This window comes from Lutra lutra, chromosome 13, assembly GCF_902655055.1.
Source record: "Lutra lutra chromosome 13, mLutLut1.2, whole genome shotgun sequence".
In the NCBI taxonomy this organism is placed as follows: domain Eukaryota; kingdom Metazoa; phylum Chordata; class Mammalia; order Carnivora; family Mustelidae; genus Lutra; species Lutra lutra.
The window spans coordinates 51,853,389-51,866,810 of NC_062290.1; positions in this window are offsets into that span (position 1 = coordinate 51,853,389).

Here is a 13,422-nt window from a genome sequence, read left to right on the forward strand (position 1 = left end):
TGTTATGCAGCACTACAAAACTCATGGCCCCTCTCTCAGTAAGTAAAGAAGATACAGGTGAAAAATGAGTAAGAATATAGGTTAAGCACCGGGTGTTATATGTAAGCGTGACTCACTAAATTCTACACTTGCAACTAATATTATACTGTATGTTAACTAACTGGAATTTAAATAAAAACCTGGGGGAAAAAAGATTGTAGAAGGTTTGAACAACACTATTAACCAACTTGACCTAATTGACATTTATATAACACCCCACCATACCATAAGCAGGAAATGCATTTTAACTTTGCAAGGAATACTTACCAACATAGACCACATATTCAGTCATAATAAATCTCAGTAAGTATCAAAGGATTCAAGCCACACAAAACATGTCCTATGAACACAACAGAATTAAGTTAAAAATCAATAATAGGAAGATCTTTAAAAAATCTAATATTAGCAAACTAAGTAACACATTTCCAAATAACCCAGGAGTCAAAGAAAAAATTAAGAGGGCAGCGAATCTACCAAAATATTGTAAAACACCACAAAGACTGAGCAATTACAGCTTCACAAAGTTTTAGGTAAATGAACAACCAAATGTAAATTTAGTTATTGTCTTTAAATACTTTAAAATGCAACTACTATACAAAACCATGACCTTCTATTGTAGGAATAGAAACAGGATTGTTATACTACCAAATATTTTTCCTATAAGCTGACAAAAAGAAGCTGTCTCTTAGCCCGTTGGCAATGAAAGACAGAAGATGAATCATTGCTTGTGGAAACCAATTTATTTAGTCACTTCGAACGGCTGTTATTTATTACTTGTCAGCACATGCTGTTAGTTCAATTAAATATAAAATCTGAAGTTCTCTTTTCTTTCCAACCCCCACCTTTTAAAACAAAAAGGAAAGAAATGACATAGATTTAAAACATTAAAAGAACATTTTAAGTTTATTGTTTCTATTATTTTACTTAGGCTTTGTTTATTAAACATTCTGCAACAAAGATTATTCATCTCTTTGGCTAGTTAAATTTAGAAGTTTACAGGGACTTGATATGAAAATATAATCTGGAAGCTCTCCTTTCAGGATATTACAAACACAAAAATTTAAAACAAGGCACCAGAGAAAGTGTTTATTGCAACACTGCACTGAATTGTGAGGAAGCCCGAGACAGTGAACTCCTGGCTAATAAAAAGTTTGATTTTTTTTTTTCTTTGACCGTGATATAATTGAACTGTTTCAATAAAATATAATACTCAAAATTGTTACATACAAAGTATATATCACTTTGAGCATACCACAGGAGTCTCATCATTTAACTGCCATCAACCATAAGAAAAAAATTTATTCATATTAAGCACCAGACATATAAGAGCACAAGTTGCCATGGGGAAAAAAAAAACAGTATTTGGAGACTCTGTCAAGAGAGTAACATTAGGCAATGTATGTTAAGTAAATGTGCCGCCTACCCCTGTCAGGCATAAAAGCCCGTTATCCCTAATTATGTTCTCATTAAGTTTATATCTTTAAAGTGTCAAACACAGCCCACTAGTTCTGGGGCTAATTTCAGCTTTCAGTGATAAACATATCTTATGCTTCAAATGACATTAACTGGCCATCCACCACAAAGTACATGAATACATTTTCTTTTCTGTTGTTCAGTGAACAGAAATATATATATTTTCCTCACTCTTAAAAAGTCTGACCGCAGACAGGACTCAAAGCAAATGTATGTGGATATTATAGGGTGTTTCCAAATAGTTGCCTGAGAATGACACCTCATTTAACCAGTAAATCAAGAAAGAAGTTGCCTATCTAGTGTTCTTATACCAAAACATTTTCTTACACGTCTTTACAACAAACCTTATTTGCACACAGTTGCATGGGAAGCCTCTGTCTTGCAAACTCAGATTCATTAGAAACATCAATTACCGTTTTATAATGCGATACTTACACAAAAAACGGAGTGGGATACCATCTGCCTCTGCACTAAATGGTCTCCAAAGACCATATTCCCTCAGCTCCTACTTCTTTCATTGGGTGCCGCCTTTCGCCCCTCGGTATTCCTCCACACACCTCCCAGCACTCACCTCTGCCTTTTCTGAGCTTGACAAATCAGCAACCATAGATAATACACAATTCTAGGATACCAACACTTTGTGATTTCTTGATTTTATGTCTTAGATCTTGATATCTGAAGGATATCAAATCTATGGCTTTCATATTCATGCAAATGCTTTTCCTCCAAATTGTGTACCTTTTATCTTTTAACTCCTTATACTCTTTCAACATGGAGTATCTCATGTAGTGTGTGTATGTGTGTGTTTATTGCTAATTTGATCAACAAACAATTTTAAATACTGGAGAACAAGCAAAACGGCTAAAAGATTACATCTAGAAAGATTTAGGCGATCTCAAGAGAAACCAGAATATTATAGATTACATCTAAATAGTAGAGTTCTGCTATATACTCTTCTCTTTTGTCTAAGTTATTTGCAATAAATCTATAAATGCAATAAACCTGAAAATGAGAAATAAGAAATTAGGAAACAAAATTTAAAAAAAAGGGGGGGGCAACTGGGTGGCTCAGTGGGTTAAAGCCTCTGCCTTCAGCTCGGGTCATGATCCCAGGGTCCTGGGATCGAGCCCCACATCGGGCTCTTTGCTCAGCAAGGAGCCTGCTTCCTCATCTCTCTGACTGCCTCTCTGCCTACTTGTAATCTCTGTCAAATAAATAAAATCTTAAAAAAAAAAAAGCCTATGAACTCAAAATCTACTAGTGTTCATGTACTTTTTTTTAAAGATTTTATATTTTTTTTTTACTTTTTTTTTAATTTTTATTTTTTCAGCATAACAGTATTCATTATTTTTGCACCACACCCAGTGCTCCATGCAATCTGTGCCCTCCACAATACCCACCACCTGGTGACCCCAACCTCCCACTCCCCACCCCTTCAAAATTCCCAGATCGTTTTTCAGAGTCCATAGTCTCTCATGGTTCACCTCCCCTTCCAATTTCCCTCAACTCCCCTCTCCTCTCCATAAAGATTTTATATTTTAAGTAATCTCTAACCCAATGTGGGACTCCAACTTACAACCCCAAGATCAAGAGTTGCATGTTCTACCACCTGAGCCAGCCAGGCACCCCCAGTGTTTAGGTATATTTTTTATGTTATTTAAGCTGAAGTTCTGAGAGAAAGGTAAGAGGAAGAGAATTAATATTTTAGTGACATATGCATTGAAATTATTGTGGGAAATGGAGGAAGTGGCATGACCAAAAGCTTTAATCCTTTTTTGTGACAGAAAAACACTAAGAAAAAAATTTATTTTTTTAATCCTTTAATAAACATTCAATTTCTTAGTATTTTTTTTAAAAAAATACTCATTTACTTTAGAGAGAGTGTATGCACACACACAGAGTTGGGTGGGGGGAGCTGGGTAGAAGGGAGAGAGAATCCTTAAGCAGACTTCCCACTGAGTGTGGCGATCCACATGGGGCTCAATCCCAGGACTCTGAGATCATGACCTGAGCCGAAACCAATAGTTGGGCTCTTAACCAACTGAGCCATCCAGGTGCCCCTCAATTTCTCGGTATTTTATTATTATTTTTTTTTCCTTTTTTTTCTTTTTCTTCTTCTTTTTTTTTTTTCCTCCGGCTCCCTTTCTCCCTCACCTCAGGCGTCTCAATTTCTCGGTATTTTAAACTAGAGCTTTACTATCCCATCCACTTGGAAATTCTGTTTCTCTGGTTTTCTACGATTATAAAATTCTCAAATATGTACTTTAAAACTGAAACACAGATTGTTAAGCGAAGTTTTTTTTTACATGCGTTTTTAAAGTGTATAGGTTGAGAAGACAACAAAGAATAAAAAAAGCCTTTGTCTCAAATAATGATTAAGGAAGAAAGTACAGGATAGGAAAATGGCAGAAGAGCAAAGGAAGGAGTTAATAGTGAGGCAAAAGAGCAAAGGGGAGAAAAAGGACAAAAAAAGATTAAATAATTAGAAGGTTGGTCAGGTAGTGCTGGTTGACGACAGGCACATCAACCAAGCTAATGTGGGTAAGCTGTATCCCTCCACCTCCTCTCCATAAGCTTGTCAACTCCATTTTTCTACCAACCAAAACTCTATTTTCTGTTACCAACTAGCTACTAAAGGCACAGAATTTTGTAAATTTCATAATAAAATGTGCTTGAGATTGAAAACTCATGTTTAAATACTTTGAGGAAGACCTACAATTCAAAGGTTCCTGAATTCCAAATTAATGCACCTAATAAAGGCTCATTTGGGTATTAAAAAAAATAACTATCAATGAAATGCCTACCTTTCACTAGAGGCTGCAGACTTTTTTTTTAAATCAACTAACATTATTTAATATAGAATGAGAAATGTGAAAAACAAGTTCTTATAGTTGTCTTACATTGATATAAACATGTTCTACAAGTGGAATTGATTTCACTTACTCAGCACGGAAAACACTGTTATGTTAAGACCGATTTTTGCTGTACATTAGGTTCCGACTAATGAGTCTATAGACTGGGTGGAAAAAGGTATCTTAGGGTATATTTAAAAGAAAACACTAGGGTGCCTGTGTGGCTCAAGTGGTTGAATAACCGACTCTTGATTTTGGCAGAGGTCATGATCTCAGGGTCATGAGATCGAGCCCCACAATGAGCTCTGGCACTCAGCAGGGAATCTGCTTGAGATTCTCTGTCTCTCCCTCATCCTCTGGCCTCCCCACACGTTCTCTCTCACAAATAAATAAATATTTTTTAAAAATGAGAGAGTAGCTGATGGCAGGAATAGACTTTAAAAAAAAATCAGGGATAATTTCTTGTCCTCCACAGCCTCAAAAATGTGCTGTATATATAGTGATTGTCTTGATCCCTTCTCCTGTGACTACAGCAGCAGTCTGTGGAACTAGTGTGCAGCAAAAACCTTTTTGCAGGCTTCAGAATGCAAAAGTATGCTGTTCGCATATTTTAATGTTAATGGCAAGAAAGACCTATAAAACGTGAAACTGGACCAGAAAAAAAAAAATGCGACGTTTTAACATTTAAGTTTGGCTGTAAGTAAGGTAAACAAACATAACATACTTCTTTCTCTTTTTACAAACTGCAGATTTGCCCTAGAAATAAACATGAAGGTTGAAATAATCACAAATAAGCCAAAGGGCTGCATAATCAGATTTTAATTTGGTATCTTAGTGTTCTTGATATTATACTCTCCTCTTCCATATTTACTAACAGAAAAAAAATCCCACAATAAATAAGCTATTTATCACACAGGTGTTCAATACCAAAACTGTTTTATAGCTCTCAACTACATCAAACTATCATTTTCACTAAGGGACAGACAGAAAAACTTTTCTTTCTTTTTTTTTTTTTTTTTTAAAAGATTTTATTTATTTATTTGACAGAGAGAAGTCACAAGTAGGCAGAGAGGCAGGCAGAGAGAGAGGAGGAAGCAGGCTCCCCGCTGAGCAGAAAGCCCGATGCGGGGCTCGAACCCAGGACCTGGGATCATGACCCGAGCCGAAGGAAGCGGCTCAACCCACTGAGCCACCCAGGCGCCCCCAGAAAAACTTTATATGAGAGTGGGTACTCATCCCTTCTGAATCTCATCTTGGGCAGAGCGCTTTTTGTTTGTTTGTGTTGCTGTTATGATAGACTGATAAACATCATGGGCAATAATACCAAATTTCCATTAATCTGGTGATTTTAAATACCACATTTAAAGATAGAATCTTATTAAAAATCTTACATCAAAGGTATTTGGAGGGGGAAAAAAATCAGTTATCAAAACTTGCAGTTCTCTTTTGGACTTTGAGAAAATATGTTCCAGGCCGAGAAAATATATTACAACAGAAGAGTAATGAATAAATACAAATTGTTCAAAGAAGAAACAACTTATCTTTTAAAAGTGACAGAGTGCATTCAACTCTTCTATTCCCCAAATTTTAAAACATTGAAATATTGGTCCTTTAACTCTACCATGTCATCTTTTTATTTTTAAATAAATGACTTTTAATCCTAACATTAAAAAACTTACAAATGACAATAACTATCAATTTTGAAAATATACCCTAATAAAGCCAAATTCCTTTGCTATTAAGGAGAAATATTAACTTGTTTTTCCTTCATGCTAACAATCGCTTCTACCCAATAAGATAAACAGGCTTTGGTTTTGGAATAACTTTAAAAACTTAAGAAAGACTTGTCAAACCTAACTCATTTTTTAAAAGTTTTTATGTACTATATTGTACACCTGAAATTAATATAACACTATATGTTAACTAACTGGAATTTAAATAAAAACTCTCATATCACTTTATATTAAAAAAAAGACTTGTCAAAATTCACCAAATAATTTTAGGAATATTTTATAAATAATTCAATAAGCTATTTTACATATAAATTAGTTCTCCTTAATATGAAATACAGAGTTCATAAATCTCTTCAAGTCCTTACATAATACCAGGCTGATCAATAGAAAGAAAACCAAAAACCATGGACAACATTTAAAACAGAAGCATAGGTATTCTCACAACACCAAAATATAAGCTGGTAAGAACAAACCAAAACAAGTCATAAAACCATAGCATCAGCACTTCTGTGGGAGAAAGAGAAGGGAAGCCATTTGGGAATCTAATAAACCTGGTAATAGGAAAAACTCAAAAAGTAGAAATTATGGCAAATCAACTTGAGACAACTACTGAAACTAGAAGGTGAAAACATCAGGTGAATGCAAGGTATAAGAAGGTCTAAAGAAGTTGAGAAAGTCTCATCCTTAAGAACTCCTAAAACTGATAAGCCAGGGCTCCCTTCTAGGACAGAGTTCCACACCAAGGAGAATGAATCAACTGGCTACGGTATCAAACTGAGCAAGAAAGAGAAAAACAACAGGATGGAAAGAGAAGTCCAGGTAAAAGCGCAGGAGAACAGAGCCAGGAAATCTCAGAAAGCAAGCTACTATAATTTGAATACTAGGCAACAAGAAACAAAGGGCCATGACAATAGAAAAGCTCATCTGAACCAGGCTCCTTCTAAACAAAGTTCCAAAAAATGAGCTTCACATTTTAAAAACGGGAAACAAAAATATCAAGGGCAAAGCCTGTGCAATACTGTTATAAATTAAAAGAGAATAAGGAGCAGAATAAGACCCCTATAGACAATAAAAGTTCACCAGGAAGACAGACACATAGAACATATCAAAACTATTAACTTGCATTTAAAATGTCAGTCATTTAAAAAATGATAAAAGCCATAACAGAATAACCATGAATCAGATATGAGGTGACAGAACTCAGGGAAGACTTAGAAATTTAAAAAAAAAAAAACAAAACATTTTGGACATGAAAACTAAAACTAGAAGGAGCACAGGAGTGGATAAACACAACAGATGATACCTTAAATAGGTAAAAAGGGAAAAAATTTTTAACTCAAAAGGAAGATAAAAACAATTCACAAAAAAGTCACATATACTGAAGACAGACAACAAGACCCAGTGCAAATAATAGGAAATTCAGAAGAAAACCAAACCAAGGCAAAAGAACAAACAAAACAATAATTCAAGTAAATGTTCTTGAAATTAAAAAGAAAAGGGGGGGGCACCTTGGTAGTTCAGTCTGCTAAGTGTCCTTTTGGCTCAGGTCATGATCTCAGGGTTGTTAGATCGAGCCCTGCATCAGGCTCCACGCTCAGCAAGGAGTCTGCTCAAGATTCTCTCCCTGTCCCTGTGCCCCTCCCTCCCCACCCTCTCAAATAAATGAATCTTTTTTAAAAAAATAAAAGAAAAAGAAAAAAAGAAAAGAATGTGAAGTTATATAATGGAAGAGTACATTGTGTGTCTGAGAACATGAACAGTGAATAACACCAACACATATTCTAGTAAAAATTACTGGAGTGAAAGGAAGAAGTAAATATGGTCACCTTTAGTGTCCTTGCCAGCCCCAGGTTATCACTGATCCTAAGCAGCTGTCATCCTTGTATAGTCTCTTTCTTACACCTTTCCACTTAGAATCAATTAAGATTCTACATTAATTTAAACATGGAATTTAGAAAAAGTGTATTTACAATTGACAAAAGTAAAAACATTAAAAAACCAAGCAGTATCTGCTTAAACAAAGTATACTAAACACTTTGTCACTGCCCCTCTATGAAAGTCCACAAAAATGACAAGAGATTAAAAGCACTAACCTATTCAGATGGACTGTGGCAGAGAAGACACAGATGGGTCAAGAAAATTTGGGAAGCTGGAATACAAATACATGAGTGGGATGGAGTTAGCTGGCGAAGGTTGAAAACTATGGGCCTAGAGACAGATAAACTAAGAAGCCACCTGTTTCTAAACACAAACTCAAGTAAAGCTCCGTAGACAGAGAACAGCAGATGAAACATGAAAACTGGTCTCCTCGGGGCGTCCAGGTGGCTCAGTCAGTTTGGCATCTGACTCTTGGTTTCTGCTCAGGCCATGATCTCATGGGTCAAGGGACTAAGCCCTGCATCAAGCTCTATGCTCAGGACGAGTCTGCTTGAAGATTCTCTTCCTCTGCCCCTCCCACACCCACAGGCCTTCTCTGTCTCTAAAATAAGTAAATCTTAAAAAAAAAAAAAAAAAAAAGGAAGTCGGTCTCACAAAAGAAAATCCCTCATTTACCAACTTCACAGAAGACCTGTGCAAAGTTGAAGCATGCAATAATAAACTCAAGGCATACCAAATGGTTAACTGCAGGGCTGCCTATCAAAACTGGGAGATTAAGTAAAAAGTCTTGGGAGTGAACTGTGGATATCCTTAGCCAACCCAAGAGAAAAGTGAATTGCACCTATTAAAGCACCTCATCCATAAACAGAACTTCCAATCAGCTTTTTAGTATCTTACTCTTACACATGAAAGCAGCCAAATATTACCAAAGATTTAAGGAAATCTGAGAAAACATTAGAGAACAAAGGAAGAAAAACATTAACTTGAAGAAAACAGAAGACAAAAAGCAGAAGAAAACTTGAAAACAACCACTAAAATTAACACCTGCAGAGAGGTAAAATGTTACATCCACCAAAGGCCAAGCCAAGGGCCAAGCAAGGCCTGGCAAATTTAGCTGGTTAATAAAAACAATGAGCTCTTTTTAGATTCAGGCAGGTTATTATTTACATAAACAGTAAGAAAACAATAGCCAAATGTGCCAAGTCGTGGCCCTTGTTCAGGGAGACACCAAAGTAAAAGGCACTGGATGGAAGGGGACTGATGGGACACCCTACTGCTGAGGAGCGAATGCCATGCTGCGGCCAAGCCATTTTATAGCTGCACCTGTGCCCTCAAGTGGTGGGCATGATAAAAAGTCTCAAGTTTCAAAGATACCAGGGAGACAGTTGGGAAAACTGATTCAAGACATCTTTCTGTAAGACAGGGAGCCTTCCTCAAGAAAGAAAGGTAAATAAAATGTTCTTGTGAGACTCTTCAGAAAGCTACCTGTCTGGCCGCGTTCCTAGGAAGACTGCAGGTGGTTGCACCAAGATGTAGGCTGTCGGAGGTTCTGTCTCAGTCTGCATGGCCTACCACGATGCGAGCAAGGTTACCTGGATGCCAAGGTGAAGCGAAGCCCTACAGACACAAAAGCATAATGCTACCTTTAAAAGGGAATATTTTAAAAACTAATAATAAATGGATAAAATTCAGAGGATAAAAAATAAAAAGAGCTTTGAGATATTAAAAATATGCTGGAAATTTTTTAAAAAATCAGTGGAAGAACTGGAAGAGAATACTGAGGAAAATATACAAGAAAGTGGAAGAAAAGGATGAAAAACAGAAAACGTGAGATTTAAAAAAATGTAATAATCAGGCTAGGTACCAGTATCCTAATAAAAGGAGTTCCAAAAATAGAGATGGGGGGAGGGAGGGAAAGAACTTATCCAAGAAGTAATATTTAAAAATTTTCCAGACCTGAATGACATTGAATTTTCCCATTAAAAAAAATTCACTGTTGATTAACTCAATGGATGAAAAAGACCCATTCTTTGAAATATCATCAATTTCAGAATATTGGAATAAACATCCTAACAGCTTCTGAAGAGAAAAAAAAGATACACATAAATATCAAGAATCAAAATGACAAATGACTTCTCAATAGCCTCAGTGGAGGTTGGAAGGCACAGAAGTATCCTCTAAAATTCCTGACAATGATTTCAGCCTAGACATCAACACTCACATAATCTTTCAATTCAGTGTATAGACATAACCCAGCCATGCTTGTAAATCAAAACAATTTACTGTTCCTGCATTCTTTCATAGGAAACTGCCGGAAAAGATATACCACCAAAATGAGGGAATAAACCAAAAGATGAAGACAGAAGATTCAGGAAATTGGGATATCCCATATGAGAGAGATGAAGAACAACCAGTCCAGATTAGCATAGAACAAGAGAGTTCCAAGAGGAATGTTGAGAGAAAAAAAAAAGTTGGATTATAAAATGTATTTGAACTTACTGAGAAGAGATTTCTAAACCTGGAGGACAGTTAGGGTGTAAGTTAATGTGTGCTACACAGAACACTGAGCAAATGAAGTAATAAAGTAATTATATTATTAATTCCCCAAAACTTAAAACATAATTGGACAAAAAAAGAAAATGTAATTACAGATACCACACAAGCCAGTTATGAATAGTATTTACATAGTCAAAATAGTGTAAATATTGAATGTTATCCATTGAAGGGACAGAGGAGGAAGGTATGTGTTTAGGGAAGAGGTAGAAGGAGTAGGTCTTCATCTTCATATTCCAAAACAGATCAATAAAACCTAAAACTGAATTATCAAGAAAGAACATAACCATCATGTTACTTAGAAATACAGAGATAATTGAAAAATCACTAAAAGATTTGAAAGTGGTTATCTCTTAGTAGCAAGAGCTGGTATAAAAAGAATAGAGAAGGAGATGGGGTGCCTGGGTGGCTCAGTGGGTTGGGCCTCTGCCTTTGGCTTGGGTCATGATCCCAATGTCCTGGGATCGAGCCCCGCATCGCATCGGGCTCTCTGCTCAGCAGGGAGCCTGCTTCCCCTCCCTTCTCTTTCTGCCTGCCTCTCCACCTACTTGTGATCTCTGTCTGTCAAATAAGTAAATAAAATCTTAAAAAAAAAAAAAAAAGAATAGAGAAGAAGAGTTCTGTTTTTCATTATAAGCCTTGGGGGGGAAAAAACCTTTACTAACTTAAAATTATCTACTTATTATCTTGAAATTAAATAAAATAGTAAATTAAAGATAACTGACATTTATGGGCCAATGTGAATAATTCTAGACAGTATACTTACCAAAAAGATCCTGAAAATAGACTCTAACAGGCAAAAGGAAAACAAAAACAAAAACAAAACAAAACAAAAAAACAAAAAAAAAACACGAAACAAAAAAAAAAACCAAAAAGAAAAACCTGGATTGTTGTTCATATCCAGCCACACTGTAGTACAAAAAAAAGATTAAACATAATGCTTCAAGGACGCCTAGGTGGTTCAGTTGGTTAAGCGTCTGCTTTTGGCTCAGGTCATGATCCCATGGTCTTGGGATCAATCCCACATTGGGCTCCTTTCTCAATAGGGAGTCTATTTCTCTCCATGTGCCCCTCCCCCCACTCTTGTGCTCTCTCATTCTCTCAAATAAATAAATAAATAAAATCTTAAAAAAAAATAGACTGCTTCATTTTTGAATCGGGGGAAAGGGGAAGGGAAGAGGTAAGAAATAAGCTCACCCAATTGTACAGTATTCTGTACTGAAATCACAGAGTATTATAGCAGGATCAAATCTTACATATTGGCTAACAATTTATTTCCCTCATTTTACAGTTACTTTCCAGGGTTACACAGCTGCTTCCTGCAGAATCAGAACCCTCTGCTCTTTAACTCCTAGGCTTTTCATTTTACCACAATGCATTTTTACATAATGATTAATTATCAAGCAAATGTATTTGCATTCCTATTGATAATATTCATTAGCATTTTAATTTTAAATTTTTTAAAAAAGATTTCATCTATTTATTTGCCAGAGAGAGAGAGAGAGAGAGCACAGGCAGGCCAAGTGGCAGCAAAGGCAGAGGGAGAAGCAGGCTCCCCGCCGAGCAAGGACTGGGACTCGATCCCAGGACGCTGGGATCATGACCTGAGCCGAGGGCAGCTGCTTAACCAACTGAGCCACCCAGGCATCCCAGCATTTTTTTAATTTTAGAAAGGGAATCTACTTGTAAGAAAATGTAGAGAGGCAATTGCAAATCCAACAAGGGCATTACATAGAAAAGCCACATATGCCATTATGCCTTGTTTCACTGACTGGAAATGTTCAAAAAAGGCATTTGATAGGGAAAAGACTAACATTAAAACATGCAAATAACCTGCCCCCTACCACAAACAAAAGAAAGAAAAATATAAAAAAAAAACTAATAGTTTTAAGTTAAAGCATATTGGTATTTTAGTTATGGATTAAACAGGTACAATAAAGGAAAAATGTCTGTAACTAAATTCTTTTCCTACTTTTCATGATGGAATAGAACTGAGAATTTTTGAAATTTTTAGGCTGCCAACTTTATTTGGCCCGAATTGTGGGTTCACTCCTTCTTTATCTACCTTGGAAATAGCACTGAAAATGTTTATTTTCTTGCAATTTGTATTGCTGTTCAAATGATTCAGAAACCTTTACTCAGCTAATCATGCCCTAGAATCTAATAATTTGCTGAAAGTAGGTTTTGGCAACAAAATTTATAAGGAAAAAATATACTGCCTGATAGTTTAAAGGAATTGGTGGCGTTCATCAAAAGGATTTGGGGGTTCAGATTTTTCACAATTAGTATGTTACACTGGCTACCTGGTGGAACAGGTTTTTAAGATAAAACTGAGTATGTGAATTAGAAGGAACATCAAAAAGTGGCCCAAGGCCTAACGTAGAGGCCCTGTTATTATCAGTTACCACCTATCATTCAAGTTTGGGTTAAGTTCCTCATCAAATACCAGGATTATTTCAATTTGAATAAAAAAATAAGGCTATCGGGGCACCTGGGTGGCTCAGTGGGTTAAGCCACTGCCTTCGGCTCAGGTCATGATCTTGGGGACCTGGGATCGAGTCCCGCATCGGGCTCTCTGCTCAGCAGGGAGCCTGCTTCCCCCTCTCTCTCTCTCTCTCTGCCTGCCTCTCTGTCTATTGTGATCTCTCTCTGTCAAATTAATAAAAAATCTTTAAAAAAAATAAGGCTATCAAAACCTTTTTGATCTTCTAATTTACTAATTACACATTACATAAAAATTCTCCTTACTTGGCAAAAGGGAGGAGCATAAAAAGCAGTAGCACCTCTACCTTTATTATTAGTCAGTCTGTTCTTTTTTTTTTTTTTTTTTGAGTTTTTATTTATTTGACAGAGAAAGACAGTGAGAGAGGAACACAGCAGGAGGAGTGGAGAGG